We start from the raw sequence: 19,126 nt of genomic DNA on the forward strand, positions 1-19,126 counted from the left end.
CATTTATTCTCCCTATCCATGAAAGGGTTTTATATTTCAAGATATGCAATTGTTCCTTGATTTTATTAAGCATTGGAATATGATTGGCCTTAAGCATAGCCCCTAGGGATGCTGTCAATTTTATATCCAAGTAACCCAACTTCTCCTTACACCATACAAAGGGGAATTTGGGTTGAATTGCCTGCTGCTCTTCCCTCAGTGTAGTTATATTCAAAATCTCGGATTTAGACATATTTATTTTAAAGTTTGTCAATTTCCCATACCGACTCAGCTCCTCTAAAACTATTGGAATTGTTATCCTGGGGTTAGAAATGTAAAAAAACAGATTATCTGAATACGCGGCTACTCTATACTCCCTTTCCCCTACTCTGACTCCTTTAATATCAGGATTTTTATGAATAGCAGCTAATAAGGGTTCCAATGCTATTATGAACAATAATGGAGAGAGGGGGCACCCCTGTATTGTTCCATTAAATAATTCTAAGGGAGCAGACAGATTCCCATTTATTCTGATTTTAGCCGTTGGGTGGTGGTAAAAAGCCAATACCCATCGCATCATCCTCTCACCCACCCCACTCTACCCTGTCAAAAGCCTTTTTGGCATCTATTGACAGAAGTACCACTGGGGTCTCCCTTCCTCTTACTTCATGTACCTAGACTTCAGGGAATTATCCCGCCCCTCTCTCCCCATAACAAACCCTACCTGGTTATTATGAATCCAACTTGGTAGCAAAGGTTTCAATCTTTCTGCTATTATTTTAGCAAAAATCTTAATATCTGTGTTTAAAAGAGATATTGGCCTATAGGTCCCTGGGGATGCAGGATCCTTCCCTTCTTTTAAAAAAAAAAGTTTATATGGGTCAGTAATGACTCCTCCCAGAGAGTCTCTCCTTCAGCCAGTGTGTTCAAATAATCGCACAGCTTAGGGATCAAAAACATTTGAAATTTTTTATAATACAAAATGGAGTATCCATCAGGGCCTGGGCTCTTTTCCAGGGACATGTTCTTTATTACACTTCCCATTTCTTCTTGCGAGATTGAAGCTTCCAAATATTCAAGCTCCTCCTTAGATGCCCTGGGAAGGTCTAGGCCCTGTAGATACTCCTGGGCTTCAGTCTTTCGCTTCTCTCTATCTGCACCTCTCTGACTCACATTATACAAACCACTACAATATGAATGAAATATGTTTGCAATTTCAGGGGAAGAATACATCATCTCTCCCTTGTCATCCCTCATTTTAAGAATAAATGACCTGTTTTTTTTTTTCTTTTACTCTTCTAGCCAACCATTTTCCAGATTTATTACCCCATTGATATCTTTCCTTATTTACTATATGGAAAGCACATTTCTCTCCTGTTCTAACAATTTCTCTAGCTCTTCTCTTTTTACTATTAATTCTTGCCTCTCAGGGATACTTTTAGGTCCCTTTCTTTGTTCTATTTCCTGTATCTCCCTATATAAGAGGGCCATCTTTTTTTTCCTTTCTTTCTTTTTCCCCGCTCCAATCCCTATCAAGATTCCTCTTATAAAGGCCTTATGTGTTTCCCATAGAGTTGACTTAGAGATTTCTGCTGTATAATTAGCATCAAAGAAGGCCTCCGGCTCCTGCTCGACCCTCATGATTATTTCAGGATCCTGAATAAGAGAATCATTCAGCTAGTAACAATCTTTTTATTGCCCTTGAGCTGTATATCGAGGAGATCCCCCAGAACTATCCACCTGAGGATCTATACACAAGTAGTGGGGGGGGGGGGGGGGGGGTGTAGGATGTCCAGTTTGTGACAGAAATCCATCAGATCTTCTGGAAATCTCAAAACTGCTGGAAATCCCCATTGATATGATATATTCGATATCCTCAATTGTTCAGTTAGGGGTTTAAGAAGTCTCCTTCTCATTAAAGTCTCTGTGGATAAATCTGAAAAAATCTGTAGCTCAACTCCTTCATAGGAGATTCCTGCTGAGTTCCGCATTTTTCTCCATGATTTTAGATTTCTCTTCAGCATAGTGAAACCTTACTATCACATCTCTTGGGTTTTCTGTCCTTTGGATGTGGTATCTTGTGATCCTATGCACTCTATCAATCTTCAGTATCTCTGCCGTTTCTCTCTCCAATAAGGGGTTAAACAGTTCCTGCGTTACTCTGCTTCTCTGGGAGGCCTTTTATTCGCAAGTTTTTATGTCTGTTTCGATTCTCTTGGTCCTGCAGCTTGTAAAGAAGCGCTCTATTTATTCTCTGCAGGGATTTCATTTGTCCATTTATCTCTTCCAATCTGATCGTAATCGTCCACTCTTCCCTCTATCTCTTCTACCCCTCCCAAGACTTGCCCAATATCTGACCTTATTGCGGCAATAACTACTTTTAACGATATCTCCATTTTTACTAGCATCTCCGCCAGCATCTCTTTAATTTGCGGGGCACCCTCCTGAATTTCCGTAAATTGTGGGCTTTCCTCCATTAATGAGTCACCTCCTCATCTCTTCTTCAGCATCCCGTTTGTGCTTTAATACCTCCCTGGGGATTATTCCCGTTACTTCTTGGCTGGTTAGGGGCTGAGTCATTTAATTTCACTGCCTTATTCTCCTCCTCCAGTATTTTCTGCCTAATGGCTCCTGTTCGTAACACAATCCCTTGCTTAGGGCTGCCATGTCCATCTTCCACTATACTGGTATCTGCTGACATATAACGCTGAATGCTGAGTATGCTGAGTATGGATGAGGATAGATGGATGAGTATGGATGGGTATGCTGAGCATGGATGGCTGAGTATGCTGAGTATGGATGGGTGAGCATTGATGGATGGATGCGTATGCTGAGTATGGATTGGTATGCTGAGTATGGATGGCTGAGCATGGATGGATGGATGAGTATGCTGAGTATGGATGGGTATGCTGAGTATGGATGGGTGAGAATAGATGGATGAGTATGTTGAGTATGGATGGGTATGCTGAGCATGACTGGGTATGGATGGATGGCTGGAATGGGCACATATCAGTGCTGTTGGCACTACACATCCAGCCCACTGCGCTGCTGCCACTGATCTCTCCTCTCTCCCCTCTCCCCTCTCCCCTCGCACTGTACCAGTAGGTACGGGGAGGGGAGAGATGAACCGGACGTGACGCCGCTTTATTTACAAGTGATCACTTTGTCATTTGATGGAGCGATCACGTGGTAAACGGCCACTATCAGCGGCCGTTTACCGTGATCTGTGATGCGCCGAGTCTTCTGGACCCGGCGGTCATGGATGTTCTCAGGTTCAGGCCCCAGAGGGCATGCGAGAGCGGGATTCTGGAAAGACGTCATAGTACACCCTCCCAAAGTTATCCGACCACGCTACAGCTGTCATTTGGCTATAGCGCGGTCGGCAAGTGGTTAAATAAGAAATGAGATATAGAATGTTGATTGTTGTTTTTATTAATGTTTTTTCTTGATGATAAATTTATAATAAAATAAAGAATATAAAAATAAGCTTACAAGCCTGAAACAGGCCCCTACTTATTGATATCCTATATTCCCCCGGTATTCCCCATTTTTTCAGGATACACAAAAGGCATACTCCCGGTTCTGGAGACAACCTGGTCCCAAAAGTGCTATTAATCATTAATACCACTTCATACTAGTAGTGGTGGAGTTTGGAGCACCTCCATAACATATGGATCAAGTTAGCAGGGCTCCCTTTACATCTGGGACATTGGGCTGTATCTCTGCATTTCCATTTAAATAAATTCTCTGGTGTATATTGAGCCCTGTGTAGTATAAATAATTGTGTTAGATTTTGTGTTGGGGATAGGGATGACAGGGGTGTTACCGACAGTGCCGATGCCCATTGTTCATCTGAGATTGGCCCTATATCACAAGACCTTGCTGGTACATCCACTGTTCCTTCAAATTTATCATATAGTATATCATATATTTGTAAAATCAAACCCTTTTCCTTTCTGTCTTTTCCAGCAAGGCTATTACCTCAGATTTATTAAATTTAATTTCAATCAATCGGCCATGTGCTTGTAATGCATGCCTAAGCTGTAAGAATTGAAAGAATCTTTGGTTTGGGATATTATATTAATTTCTTAGTTCAGTAAAGGTTTTTATCACTTCATCCTGGAATAGCTGTGTCATATACCTTAGTCCCTTGAGCCTCCATATCTCAGACCCTTCCAGTTTCATCCGCTCCCCATAACTACTATTTTTTCCATATAGGGGTGTATACCATATAACCTTTTATTTCCGTGATTATTCTCAATTCTTGTCATACCTTGTCAAATAATTAACCCGTAATAAATCCTTTGTTAGACAGTTGGTTTCTCGTCTCCAATAAGGAAATCAATGGGTAATCTGGATATACTGATAATAGCAGACTCTGTATAGAATCAGAGCTTGATATTACTGCCCATCCAAAAAAAATGTTGTATTTGTGAAGCTAAGAAGTAACTTTTTGGGTCGGGAATCGTCAATCCACTAGCTTCTTTATTTAACATTAATGTTGTTAACTTTATGCGTGGTTGTTTTTTCTTCCAAATAAGTTCTCTAAAGAGGGATTCTATTTTTCTAAACCAAAATACTGTGATCCACACGTTTGAATTATTAAACACGTAAAGTAATTGTGGGGTCCAAATCATTTTAACAAGATTTGCTCTACCTATCTCTGGATCTTTAATACCTTAATCTTTAATACTCTCGCTGCACAGCGGGGGTGCCGATGCTCGTGGCCGACGGTCGCGATGACCGCCGGCCATGAGTGATCGTGACCAGGAGACACAGAACAGGGGCGAGTGTGTGTAAACACACACTTCCCTGTTCTGTTCTGACAGGAGTGACAGATCGTGTGTTCCTATTAGCTAGGAACCACGATCCGTCACTCCCTCTAGTTAGTCCCCTCCCCCTTCAGTTAGAATCACCCCCCAGGGAACACAGTTAACCCCTTCACCACCCCCTAGTGTTAACCCCTTCACTGCCATTGACATTTTTACAGTAATCAATTTTTAATCGCACTGATCGCTGTATTAATGCCAATGGTTCCAAAAATGTGTCAAAATTGTCCGATGTGTCCGCCATAATGTCGCAGTCATGAAAAAAATCGCAGATCGCCACCATTGCTAGTAAAAAAAAATTATAAAAATGCTATAAATCTATCCCCTATTTTGTAGACGCTATAACTTTTGCGCAAACCAATTAATATACGCTTATTGTGATTTTTTTTTTACCAAAAATATGTAGAAGAATACATATTGGCCTAAACTGAGGAAAAAAATCGTTTTTTTTATATATTTTTGGGGGATATTTATTATAGCAAAAAGTAAAAAAAAATGTGCTTTTTTCAAAATTGATTTTTGTTTATAGCGCAAAAAAAAAACAAAACGCAGAGGCGATCAAATACCATCAAAAGAAAGCTCTATTTGTGGGAAAAAAGGACGTCAATTTTGTTTGGGTACAACGTCGCACGACTGCGCAATTGTCAGTTAAAGCGGCGCAGTGCCGAATCGCAAAAAGTGCTCTGGTCAGGAAGGGGGTAAATTCTTCCTGGGGGTGAAGTGGTTAATATAATCTTTTACATTCTGTGATACCTCTTTCCCCAAATATCTCACTGTATGCTTAATTTGAATTTGAGACTCGTGATTTAATAAAGGGACTTTTAACTCATGGTAGTAGTTCAGACTTATCCCAGTTAATCTGGAAGCCCGAGATTCGCCCAAATATGGAGATGAGGCTCATAGGTTCCGATAATGACTTGAATGAGGTATTCCCCAGGAAAATAAGAGCATCATCTGCATAAAGGGCCACTTTATTCTCTCTTCCTGCTCGTCAGAACCCGACTAATTCCACTGATTGTCTAATCGCAAGGGCAAGAGGTTCCACTGCTATTGCAAACAATAATGGGGACAGGGGGCATTGTCCCTCTATAAAAATTGAACGAACTTGATAATGTATTGTTAATTCTTACTCTTGCTTTTGTTTCCCTATATAGCATTTTGACCCACTTTAAAAATCCCGGGCCTATGCCAAAAGCCTCCAATATGGCCCATAGATATTCCTACTCCACCATATCGAAGGCTTTTTGGGCATCCAGACACAGTATTGCTCTAGATCCTGTATTTTCCATGGGGAGCTGCATATTTAAAAAAAAAGTCTACAAATATTTGTTGATGCTGCTCTTGGAATAAAACCTGTTTGGTCCTCATGGATCAAAATTTTAATATAGCATGATAATCTATTTGCAAGAACCCGGGCCAATATCTTAACATCTGAGGTGAGGAGGGAAATAGGGCGATAAGACTCAGGCAACGTTGGATCCTTACCCTGTTTTGGAATTACTATAATTATCGTTTCCTGCATTGACTCTGGAAGTCTTTGTTTCTGAAAAGCATTGTTTAGTACTTCTAATAATTCTGGCAACAGAATCTTACCAAATTTTTTATATATTTCCATCGGTAGTCCGGCCATCCCGGGAGCTTTATTATTGTGAGCTTGTGAAACTGCTTGTTTTAGCTCTTCCAGGGATATAGGGCTATTGAGAAAGTCTCTTTCTTCTAATTTAAGTTTTGGAAAAACAAATTTGTCCATGAATTGTTTTACGTGGTTCATTGACTTCTCCACCTTTGATTCATAAAGTAAGGTGTAGAAATCAACAAATATATTCTGAATACTACCTGTATCATACTTCACTACCAAAGTATAATGTAACGGCCCTCTGGATCAATAATACTCGCTCTGCACGAAAACCGTACAGAATGGTAGATCAGTATGCTAACACCTCGAGAGTAGGTACAGTATAACACGTGAATAACACGTTATGCAAATCTAGATCTTTCAAAAAGCGTTGTATCCTCTCGTTCAAGGTTTGTCTCTTGTAAAAATATTATTGCAGGTTTATAAAACTCAGTTGCTTCAAGAACTGCCTGTCTCTTTCTCCTATCACCCAACCCCCTCACATTCCATGACAGCACCTTCATTTTTCCCACTCATTATTTCGTATCACCAACTGGTAGTCCACTAAGTCCCCAGCGACCCCTACACAATATCCAACACACCCCATATAAGATGAAATATTTCCCATTTCTTTAAATGAACACAGTGTATATTATTAGTTTACTTTTCTTCTGAATGCCACATTTGAGGCATCATAATAAAACTGTTTTTTTTTTTTTTTTTTTTCTCGTTGTTCACTCTATCGAAAAGCCAGTGGTGTGCAAAACACACCTCAAAAACTTCCATCCGGTGCCAAAAAAAAGTGCCCACACATAGAGAGTGAAACACAAAAACGTGCAACGGGTGTACAGAGTCCTCCACTAGGGAAGGACCTTACCCTGATCCCCCGGGGCGTTAGGCTCCAGACAGGGACTGAGGTACTCAGACAAAGGGTCCATCTGGCCGAAACCAGGCGGACCCCCACAACTGGAAGGTCTGCCGAAGCAGACCGACCCAAGTACAGTGGGGCTCCCCCGAAGGGAGACCCCTCAAAGGAGAGGGCGAACCAAGCCAAAAGGCCTATGTCCACCCCCTCCCAAGACTTTCAGAGTAGGCCCGAGGACCCACACCCTACTCGCCACACAGTGACAAAACGTGTATACAAAGACAACCAAAATTAGACAAAAAGGTGACAAACAGGGGTAAAAGAAAGAGTGGGGAAGATAGTGAGATGGGAGAGTGAAAGTGGCCATTGTGCTATACAATGGCCGGCCCTCCGGCCAGGCATAAAAATTTCCCCTGGTCCTAGCCAAAAGGCCCGGCCCAAGAGGCAGGTGCGAAAAACGTGTGTTGTGGTGAAAGTGACCATGGGGCCATAAAATCAAGTGCTTTCACACCGTGACTATACGGCACCCCTGAACTGCCACTTCAGGGGCACATTCACCACTGGCTTTTCGAAAAACTGGTAATACAATGATACTGCAGTATCACCCAAAGGACACCCAATGGTGCAGTGGAGCCTCCCCCTACCCGCATCAGACAGCAAGCAGAAAAGGTAAGGGAGAAAAAAAAGTCCAAAGTGGAGAGGTATGCAAGAAAAAGCTAACAAGTAGCTGTGATCAGTGGAAATCGAGGCACATAGTGTGAGCTTAGGCTGGGGATGTATTGCCAGGTGATATTGCACTTTCCTCCTGTTATGTGCCAGGGATCAGAGGCTTCCAGGCCAGCAGACTAAACAGGAATGCTCATAAAAGAAAACTGGCATATGTGGGGCATGAGAGTGTCTCAGTCCAGATATGTATATATACAAAGAGAAGAATGCCTAGGAGACTTTGTGAGACACAAACCACGAGGTCAAAAATTTACAAAATTTATTGAGCATTTGAACACTTTTGATACAAAAAGTTATTCTGGTAGACATAGGTATATACACATATGCAGGGACTTCCATACTTACATAAATCAAGGTATAACTGACAGTCCAGGGTGTAAATGTATATATGATACATTTCTCTATGCGTTTTGTGAGACAATGCTTGCTTCCTCAGGAGATACATATATAAACGTCTGAAATTAGAGACAAGATTGTTAAGAATCGGAGCAGGAAGGGAAGGGAGAAAAAGGGGAGGGAAGAGAAGAAGGGAGGAGGAAAAGGAGAGGAGAGGGGGAAAAGACGGCATGGGGCTCATGAAATACCATAGGCGGTGAATCGATTTCCGCCACACGAACATGGCCAATGGTACAGGCGCAGAGTGGAAGCCGTGGGTGGCGCATAGTGCAAGTAATCATCGCGCCATGCCGCTCCAGAGGGAATGCTGGCTTGGATAAGTGGCATGGATGGGCAGAGCAGCACCAGTACAGAATGGGAGGATGGCTGTTAGGTGTCACCAAGTCCCTGCTCTTCAGCTTGCAGCAAGATAGTGGTCAGGAGTGGCTGGGGTTGGACCTACAAGAAACATATGCTTAAGAGTACCAAGAAATAGGAGAATAGAAGCGGGACTTTGCATGAGGCATGTGGGTGAGTGTGTTGGACTGAATGGAGTGTGTTGGTGGTATTAATAATAAAAAATAGATGTAATCTCCACAACTGGTAGTGTAACATAATCATGGTATAAAAAGTTTTAATGACATAGGTACTTGAGCCACATACAATCATACAGGTACATATTTGAGACCATAATAAAACATGTTGACACCAGTATATAAAACAGGCAAGGTTCATGTATTGGTTGTACGGATACAGGAAAACATATACATTGTACAGTATATAGATGCATCAATAGATCTAAACTCAACGCGTTTCTTGGCTTGAAACCAATCGTCAGGAGTCTGATGCTATGTAACTGTGTGAAAACAATAAAGTATCTATTAATGTGTGGACAGATGTTTGTGAAAAAAATATACTGAAAATATAATTTTCTGTATACTCACACGTTATGCATTCGTAAGTGATGATCACTATATTACATACGGTATTGGTCTGGGTCCATAGAGTCTCCCCCGGGGTTGAGGCAGAAAACACACCCCAAAGAACCGTCAGCCGCGGTAGCCCAAGTGGCACAGGCACCCATGGAGACCGGCAGGCAGGGACATCTGGTAAGGCAGGAGAGTGTGGGTGAGCTGGGGAAAACAATAGAAAATAGTGTGAGCTGATCCAGTGGGAGTGCTGAAAATGAAGTGAGAAGAAAGAGCATTGCATGGCCATGGATGTGTGAAGAGAAACTGGGACATAGCAAGTGTAAGAGTAGTGGGTAGGATAAGGAGTGTATGCGGCAGTGAGGCCATTGTTGTGATAGATGAACCAGTGTAACAGGGTGTAAGGGATATACCTGTGTGATGAGTGCCAAGCCGAACCAGATGTCTAGCATACATGACGGGATCGCAGGCTGCCCGGCCACAGACCGCCATATATTGCTGCAGGTCGGAGGCGCGCTCACACCAACGTCGTGCGCGGGCGTGATGATGCGGAAGGGGGAGGGGAGGGATAGCCAATCAATGTGGCCACCCGTCAGCCCGTACAGCGCCTGAGCCCAGAGATGGAAAACCACTGTGCGTCCCGTATGCGGCGGCATAGATGCCGCAGGCGGGGCGTAGGGAGCATGACACCGATGCGCCGAGGCCAGGGCCCGCCCACATCATAAACATGAGAGTGGTGGATCCTGGGCTGGGCGCGTTGCAACCCCGGGGAGTAGACAGGACAGATCCCAGCGTCACAGGTGTATGGAAAGTCAAAAGATAACAAATGTGGGAGATGAGAGAAAGAGAGAGAACCAAAGCAAATCAGGAATGAGTACAAAAGCAAAAGCAACAGCAGGCTTTTCTTTGCCTTGAATAGAGTCAATATGGCAAAGAAAGCAATGAAGTAACATATATAGTCATTGCACAGAATACAGGTACTGTGCAAGGAAGTATAAGATATAAACAACTTTAGCCCTGAATTAAATCAGTATTTGTCTGACTAAAGAAAAGCAACAAAAATAAATAAAAGTAAAGAGCTTTAGCCCTGAATTGAATCAGTTATTTGTCTGGCTAAAGAAAAAACAAAAAACAAAAATTAACAAAAACTTTAGCCCTGAATTGAATCAGTAATTGTTTGACTAAAGGAGAACAAAATAAACAAAAAGAGAAAAAAAGCGAAAGAAGTTTTAGTCCTAAGTATCAGTGTAGATTAGGCTGAGGAGGAGTAGTAAGACCGAAGCCGGAGGAAAATAGTTGCAAGTAGTAAACATATATGTAGCGATAATAGGAGTATAACTATAGCATAGGGAACAAACAGAAAGCAAAATGGTGTTGTACTGTGTTGAAACAGTGTATTATAAAGGAAAGAAGGGAAAAATATAGGACAATAAATTGATCAGAGACTAATGCTAATGATTAGTGCTGTATGGGATCAATATGCAAAATGCAATTACAAAGAATAAAGAGATATATAAAGAGGATTGAATATTTATAAGACTCTTGCATTGAGATCAGTCAATAAACAAGAGGAGGACCATAGGTCTCTATAGAATGGTATATGATATAACAAGAAAAGGAAGAGAAAAAGAGAAAAGGAGAAGAAAAACAGGGGGAAGAAACAAAATAGCAGTATAACTGGTAAACAGTAAGGTGAGGAGTGGGGCAAGAAAACAAGGCATGACTGAAGGGTAGATATTGTTGAGTGTATGTGGGCATGGATAGGTGGAATGATCAGGTCACAAAAAGTGGGTGTCTTCCACCATGGTTATCATGCATCAAAAGGGGGTTGTGACCTGTCCACGCTGTTTTAACAGAGAGCACCAACATGCCTCCATCCCAATAAATACAAAGAAATAGGAGAATAGAAGCGGGACTTTGCATGAGGCATGTGGGTGAGTGTGTTGGACTGAATGGAGTGTGTTGGTGGTATTAATAATAAAAAATAGATGTAATCTCCACAACTGGTAGTGTAACAGTTGTTTTATATACTGGTGTCAACATGTTTTATTATGGTCTCAAATATGTACCTGTATGATTGTATGTGGCTCAAGTACCTATGTCATTAAAACTTTTTATACCATGATTATGTTACACTACCAGTTGTGGAGATCACATCTTTTTTTTATTATTAATACCACCAACACACTCCATTCAGTCCAACACACTCACCCACATGCCTCATGCAAAGTCCCGCTTCTATTCTCCTATTTCTTTGTATTTATTGGGATGGAGGCATGTTGGTGCTCTCTGTTAAAACAGCGTGGACAGGTCACAACCCCCTTATATGCTTAAGAGTCTACATGCCAACAAGCTACCTGAACCATAAGGCTATCTTTCAGTGTTGGGACAAGATCAACCAGTGCCCAGGGCAAAGATGCCAAAATGCCCCCCATCATTATGTGCAAGCTTATGAGGAGGAGGGGGAGAGAGAGCACAGCTCGCACCTCCACCTGGCTCTTTCCTCCTCTTCTTGCCGCTTTAAGCATTGGGCTGACAGTAGTATTGACTCTGTCAGCCTTATAGTAGAAGGAACTTGTGGCAACCCCAATTCCTACAATACACTCTGCTCCCAGGGCAGCCGTTCCTTCTGCCCACACCTTGTCCCCGCCCTGCTATCTTCACACTAGCCCTTGCTCTGAAAAGCAATTCATGGTAGATGGCTTTTCGGAGTGTAGCTAAGCAGCTGTTGTCAGGTGTTCAGGAGACAATCATACTGCCTCCTGCATGCCCCCCCCCCCCTTTTTTTGTGCAGAACAGCCATTTACAATGGGGCAAATGCACCACAGTTGTAATCCAAGTGTTTGGCTAAAACACCCTTGGCTCCATTGACTTGAATGGCCAAGTTTAACAGGTGCTGCTGCCTGTCAACTCAATGCGTTTAGTTTGCTGTGGCGCGGTGATGCAGAACATCTCGGCCGCAGCATGTGAACAGCCCCTACTAGTTGTATTTTAGACTTAGGCTGTGTTCACACTAGTGCGAATTGGGTGTGGGTTTCCCCATATCCAATTCGCATGACAGAAGATTGTGACCGACTCTCTATGGAGCCGATTCACACATCTCCGGGGCAGCTGCAGAGCGGCTTGCACAGGAGTCCTGTGCATCTTTGGCTCCGTTTCAGGGCCGAATTCAGGCAAAAAATTTGGCCCTGATTGTCCCGGAAACGGAGAACAGGGACGCACCGGACCCCTTCTGCGAGCCGCATACGGAAGCAGTGTGAAGCCAGCCTTAAGGTGGAAGGGGGGTAAAACTGTGGCTGCACTATCTATTAACCCTAGGTTCATATCTATGTGTTTTTTAATGTGTTTTGCAGTTTGCAGTAACACACTACAGTCCATTTAACGTGGTTTCCTTTGGTACAAGTTCACATCTATGTGTTTTCGTGCATTTTTGAAAAGGGTCGAGGACTTTTTTCTGCATTTTGCGTGTAATAGACTTCAATGGAATCGCACTAGAAATGCAAGTGTTGTGTTTGTGATGCAATTTTGTGATGTGTTTTGCATTTTGTAGTGTTTATTTTAACACTGTACATAACTGGTTGCTAAGCAGGGGGCCACTACGTACTTAACAACCAATGAATCATCAGCTGTCAGCGGGATTCCCTGCTGACAGCTGAATGTAAACTAAAAACAATTGCCAGAAAAAGAAAATTCGCAAAAAAAATGGCGTGGGGTCCATACCAGGCCCTTTGGGTCTTATATGGATTCGGAGGGGACCCCCCATGGCAATTTTTTTTTTTTTAAATGGCGTGGGCCCCCCCCACAATCCATACCAAACCCTTATCCGAGCATGCAGGTCAGGAAAGAGGGGAAAAGCGAGCACCCTCCCTGAACCATACCAGGCCGCATGCCCTCAACATGGGGGGGGTGGGTGCTTTGGGGGGCTCTGCCTGGCAACCCTGGCCGGTGGCTGTCGGGGTCTGCGGGCGGGGGGCTTATCAGAATCTGGAAGCCCCCTTTAACCACTTCAGCCCCGGAAGGATTTACCCCCTTCCTGACCAGAGCACTTTTTCCAATTTGGCACTGCGTCGCTTTAACTGCTAATTGCGCGGTCATGCAATGCTGTACCCAAACGAAATTTGCGTCCTTTTCTTCCCACAAATAGAGCTTTCTTTTGATGGTATTTGATCACCTCTGCCGTTTTTATTTTTTGCGCTATACACCGAAAATTTTGAAAAAAAATGATATTTTCTACTTTTTGTTCTAAAAAAAATCCAATAAACTCAATTTTAGTCATACATTTAGGCCAAAATGTATTTGGCCACATGTCTTTGGTAAAAAAAATGTCAATAAGCGTATATTTATTGGTTTGCGCAAAAGTTATAGCGCCTACAAACTAGGGTACATTTTCTGGAATTTACACAGCCTTTAATTTATGACTGCCTATGTCGTTTCTTGAGGTGCTAAAATGGCAGGGCAGTACAAAACCCCCACAAATGACCCCATTTTGGAAAGTAGACACCCCAAGGAAATTGCTGAGAGGCATGTTGAGCCCATTGAATATTCATTTTTTTTGTCCCAAGTGATTGAATAATGACAAAAAAAAAAAAAAAAAATTACAAAAAGTTGTCACTAAATGATATATTGCTCACACAGGCCATGGGCCTATGTGGAATTGCACCCCAAAATACATTTAGCTGCTTCTCCTGAGTATGGGGATACCACATGTGTGGGACTTTTTGGGAGCCTAGCCGCATACGGGGCCCCGAAAACCAATCACTGCCTTCAGGATTTCTAAGGGCGTACATTTTTGATTTTACTCCTCACTACCTATCACAGTTTTGAAGGCCATAAAATGCCCAGATGGCACAAACCCCCCCAAATGACCCCATTTATTGTTATCTCAGGGAATGTAAATATCCCCTATGATAGCAATAGGTAGTGACAGGTACTCTTTTTTGAAAAAATTGGGGTCTATTAGACCCTAGATTTCTCCTCTGCCCTCAAAGCATCTGACCACACCAAGATCGGTGTGATAAAATGCTTCCCCAATTTCCCAATGGCGCTATTTACATCCGGCGAAATCTAAGTCATAAAATGCTCATAGCTTCCGGTTTCTTAGGCCATAGAGATGTTTGGAGCCACTCTGGTCTCTGATCAGCTCTATGGTCAGCTGGCTGAATCACCGGCTGCATTCTCAGGTTCCCTGTTGAGACAGGAGAGCCAGAGAAAAACACGGAAGACGGTGGGGGGGGGGGCATTCTCTCCCACTGCTTGTAAAAGCAGTCTAGAGGCTAATTAGCCGCTAGGATTGCTTTTACATGAAAGCCGACCGCTGGCTGAAAAGAATGATACCAAGATGATACCTAAACCTGCAAGCATCATTCTGGTATAACCACTCAAAGTCGTGAATGGTGTACCTGAAGACAAAAAAATGGTTAACAATAAAGCACAGTAAACGGTAAAGTATAAAAAATTGCATACCTGAAAAGCAAACATGATAAAACATAATAACAATAAAACATTGCAGAATAGAATACAGTAAAAAAGAGCAGAACAATAGAGAGAATAGAGAGAGAGAGAATAGAGAGAGAACAATAAAACGACAACTATTATTTTTTATTTTATATTTTTGTTTGTGTTTTTTTTTTTTTACACTTTTTTTGTAACTGTAACTTTTATAACTGTAACCGGTTCCAGGTTCGGGTCTCTCAAAATGCGATGGCATCTTGGGAGACCCTGTGAAAGTGTGTCCTAGTCTGTGCAATGCTGTACCCTACGCTAATACTCAACTAGTGAATGGTAGCGTTCAAAACATTCACCAATGCAAAGACCAGGATTGTCAGGACAGAAGGGACAATAATAGCGGGTGTCACGCCTATATCTGCGTTTGCTGCAGACACAACATCTTTTTTGGGGGGGTTCGTTGGGTAGGGGTACTCGGGAGGACATAAAAATGCCTCTCATGCAGCCGACTGCATTTGGTTGGGGATGTGAATGGGGGAAGTACGGGCGCTGCAGAAGTGGTGGGTTCCCAATTAGGATTGGCGAATGCAGCAGGAAGGGCACTATGGGCACGACGGGCCTGTGTTTGTCTTCTTGGTGGCAGCGGGACACTATTTGTGCTTGCCACCTCACCAGCTTGAACTGCACTTATGGGACTCGCTACGTCACCAAGTGTTACTGCAGTGCTGGTTTGACTACGACCAGGGTGTACTAGGCCGCTGGCGCTTGCCAGTTCACCAAAACGCTACCAAAAAAACTGTTAACGATCGCAGGGATCAGGCCTGACTCTGCGAACGCTGCAGTTATGCGTTTAGTGTTTTGTAAGTGACAGTGATCGATCGATACTGCACTTGGGTGGGCTGGGCTGGGCCGGGCGGAGGGGCAAAACACAGGTGCTAGCAGGTATCTGGGCTGATCCCACTAACACTGCGTTTTTGGGAACCCTAAACTGCTGGGGACGCCAGTATAGATCTGATCGGATCAGATCAGATATTGATCAGTTCAGATACTATACCACTAAGGGAGGTGTACGGTGCGTGCGTGGGTGTTAGCGCTACTGGCACTAACCTGACGCTGCCTGGGGCTGGTGCTTGCCAGTTCACCAAAACGCTACCAAAAAAACTGTTAGCGATCGCAGGGATCAGGCCTGACTCTGCGAACGCTGCAGTTATGCGTTTAGTGTTTTGTAAGTGACAGTGATCGATCGATACTGCACTTGGGTGGGCTGGGCCGGGCGGAGGCGCAAAATGCAGGTATCTGGGCTGATCCCGCTAACACTGCGTTTTTGGGAACCCTAAACTGCTGGGGACGCTAGTATAGATCTGAACGGATCAGATATTGATCCGATCAGATACTATACCACTAAGGGAGGCGTATGCTGCGTGCGTGGGTGTTAGCGGTACTGGCGCTAATCTGACGCTGCCTGGGGCGACGCATATCACCGCCGGGCGATCAGGGGGCTAAACCTTTATTCGGTAATAAACGGCGGGTGCCCTGACACTATAAAAAATAAACGAACTAACCAGCGTCACTCGTAACGATTATACGGTGATCAGTGGTGAAAGGGTTAACTAGGGGGCAATCAAGGGGTTAAAACATTTATTAGATAGTATATGGGGGTCCCTGTCGCTATAAAACGCTGACGGCGAACCTAAATATTTACGTCCCTAACTAGCGTCACCAGCGACACTAATACAGCGATCAGAAAAATGATCGCTTAGCGACACTGGTGACGGGGGGTGATCAAGGGGTTAAAACTTTATTAGGGGGGGTTATCCTAGACCTAAAGGGGGCCTAACACTCACTGCCCTAACACTGTAACTGTCACAAACTGACACCAACACAGTAATCAGAAAAAAAAAAAAAACCTGCTTGGTGTCAGTTTGTGACAGGGGGGGGTGATTGGGGGGGGATCGGGGGGCGATCGGGGGGGGGATCGGGGTGTTTTGTGTGCCTGGCATGTTCTACTGTGTGTGTAGTGTGTTGGTGCACTCACATTACAGTCTTCTCTCCTCGACCCGGAACGGAAAATACCGAGCCGAGGAGAGATGACATCATTTCCTCTGCCTCTGTGTACAATACAGAGGCAGGGAAATGATCCCATTGGCTGGGAGCGATCGCGAGGGGGGGGCCACGAATGGATGGCCTCCCCCTCACCACCGATCGCCGGGGGAGATTTGCCGACCGCCGCAGGCACCGGGGGGGGGTCCGATCGGACCCCCCACCCGCGGGCAGGCAAGGACGTACCTGTAAGTCCTTTTGCCTGCCCGTGCCATTCTGCCGACGTACATCGTCGTGCGGCGGTCGGCAACTGGTTAAGAAGGGGGCCCCAAGATCCCGCCCCCCCATGTGAATAGGTATTGGGTACATTGTACCCCTGCCCATTCACCCCAAAAAAGCTGTGAAATGTAAAAAAAAGTCCTTTATTAAAAAAATAGCGTTGTCACAAGGGACGGGCTCTCCGGGTGATGTCATCGGATGGCCACACACCATGGCTATATAAGAGATGCCTGACAGCCACAGAAGAAGAGCGACTTTTTTTTTTATAGCGGGTAACCGGTGGAGAGGAAGAAGACAGCGGGGGGAGGATAGCACAAGAAGACAGTGCGGGAGAAGATGGTGGCGGGAGAAGACAGCAGCGGGAAAGACAGCGGGGGGGGAGAAGACAGCTCAGAGCTATTTTTTTAATAACTTGTCAAAAACCGGCTCTTGGTTTTTTTTTGCATTTCACTGCTTTTTGGGGATAATAGGTAGGGGTACAATGTACCTGATACCCATTCACATAGGGGAGGGTGGGATTTGGGGGCCCTCTGCTTAAAGGGGGGCTTCCAGATTCCGATAAGCCCCCTGTTCGCAGACCCTGACGACCACCGGCCTGGGTTGTCAGGAAGAGGCCCTTGTGGGGGCACGGTGCCTTGGAGGTCAGAGCCCCCCTCAAAGCACCCATACCCCCCATGTTGAGGGCATGTGGCCTGAGGAGGGGGGGCGCTCGCTCATCCCCTCCCTTTCCTGACCTGCCGAGCTGCTTGCTCGAATAAGGGTTTAGCATGGATTTTGGTGGGGACCCCAATGCCATTTTTTTTCACTTTGGGGTGGGGGTTCCCTTCCGAATTCATACTAGACCCGAAGGGCCTGGTATGGCCCTGGGGGAGGACCCCATGCATTTTTTGGGGGGGATTTTTTTTTTTTTTACATTCAGCTGTTAGTGGGGAACCCCGCTGACAGCTGATGACTCATCGGTTGTTAATAATGCGGAGACTGGCTTCCCGGCCCCCTGCTTAGCAACCAGCTATATACAGTGTGTTTATAGAGAGAAAAAAACACGTAAAATGCAACATGCATGAAAACTGCATGCAAAAAACGCCTAAAAAACAAGGTTTAAAAATGCAAAACGCACTGCAAACATGCCAGAAAAACGCATCAAGCGCTGCAGCAAGGATGTGAATCTAGACTTATATCAGCCACCAGCCTCCAGCCGCCCGTGTGAAATGTGAAAGAGGCCTAAGAAGGACTGTGGCCATGCGAGAATTGCCCCCTTAAACAGGCGTCACCTAAACATTTGTCCTCATTTAACGATTTCCCCTCTAATTGTGTTTTTGTGACAACTGGAAAGTTGTAAATTTTCTATAATTTCTTAAACAAAAGCATGCCGTGACCCGGATTCGAACCGGGGTTGCTGCGGCCACAACGCAGAGTACTAACCACTATACGATCACGGCAGACGAGCCAGGTAGGAGTCGAACCTACAATCTTCTGATCCGTAGTCAGACGCGTTATCCATTGCGCCACTGGCCCTGATGCTTCCCTGAGGCCATGAGATTAGTCTGAAAAAGGAGAGGCTTCCACCATGTCAGAAGAAAAGTGTGGTGGTCCCATCCCTGATCAATTAGAACATAGGAAAATACCCCCTAATTGGGACTTTCAAAGGCCACCAACACTATATTATATAGAAAAGATTTTATTCAATGGTTACAAATAAACAAATAATCAAGTATAAAAAGACATGTGACATCTAAAATGTACATACAGGAAACATAACAAAACAAACAAACAACATTGTAGCATTGGATGTGAAATTACACTAATACTCTCCGGTGAGTGAAGTACCCTACTACCCGATGCGTTTCAAGTATTTTTACACCTTCGTCAGGGGTAGAGAGTGGAGTATAGTCAAATATATTTTAGCTCAGTTGGAGTGATTCCATATCAAGAGCACAAAGAGACAACTGTCCAAAAGGGGAGTGGACGCCAACCCAAAGTACACTGTGGGCTTGAAAGGGAATAAATTCCCACATCGGTATAATAACAGGTGTGTGAAAGCAGC

General features: G+C 44.1%; 1 protein-coding gene, 1 long non-coding RNA gene and 2 other non-coding genes across 5 annotated transcripts in view; 1 reads left to right on the forward strand and 3 right to left on the reverse strand.

Moving 5' to 3' along the window:
- P2RY11 (purinergic receptor P2Y11) overlaps positions 1 to 19,126 on the forward strand; it is a 142,978-nt gene that overhangs the window by 24,617 nt on the left and 99,235 nt on the right. The gene's annotated exons all lie outside the window — the stretch shown is intronic.
- Positions 8,653 to 19,126, reverse strand: part of LOC141133272 (uncharacterized) — a 49,332-nt gene continuing 38,858 nt past the window's right edge. Inside the window, exons 2-3 of the long non-coding RNA XR_012243033.1 lie at positions 9,334 to 9,522; positions 8,653 to 9,245 (exon numbers count right to left, since the gene is read on the reverse strand). This is a non-coding gene — a long non-coding RNA (uncharacterized lncRNA). The remainder of the gene's footprint in view (positions 9,246 to 9,333; positions 9,523 to 19,126) is intronic.
- TRNAH-GUG (transfer RNA histidin (anticodon GUG)) lies at positions 18,450 to 18,521 on the reverse strand. The gene has a single exon. It is a non-coding gene; the product is annotated as a tRNA-His (tRNA).
- On the reverse strand, positions 18,525 to 18,597 carry TRNAR-ACG (transfer RNA arginine (anticodon ACG)). The gene has a single exon. It is a non-coding gene; the product is annotated as a tRNA-Arg (tRNA).

The sequence above is a fragment of the Aquarana catesbeiana genome, linkage group LG03 (assembly GCF_042186555.1).
Source record: "Aquarana catesbeiana isolate 2022-GZ linkage group LG03, ASM4218655v1, whole genome shotgun sequence".
NCBI classification, from domain to species: Eukaryota; Metazoa; Chordata; class Amphibia; order Anura; family Ranidae; genus Aquarana; species Aquarana catesbeiana.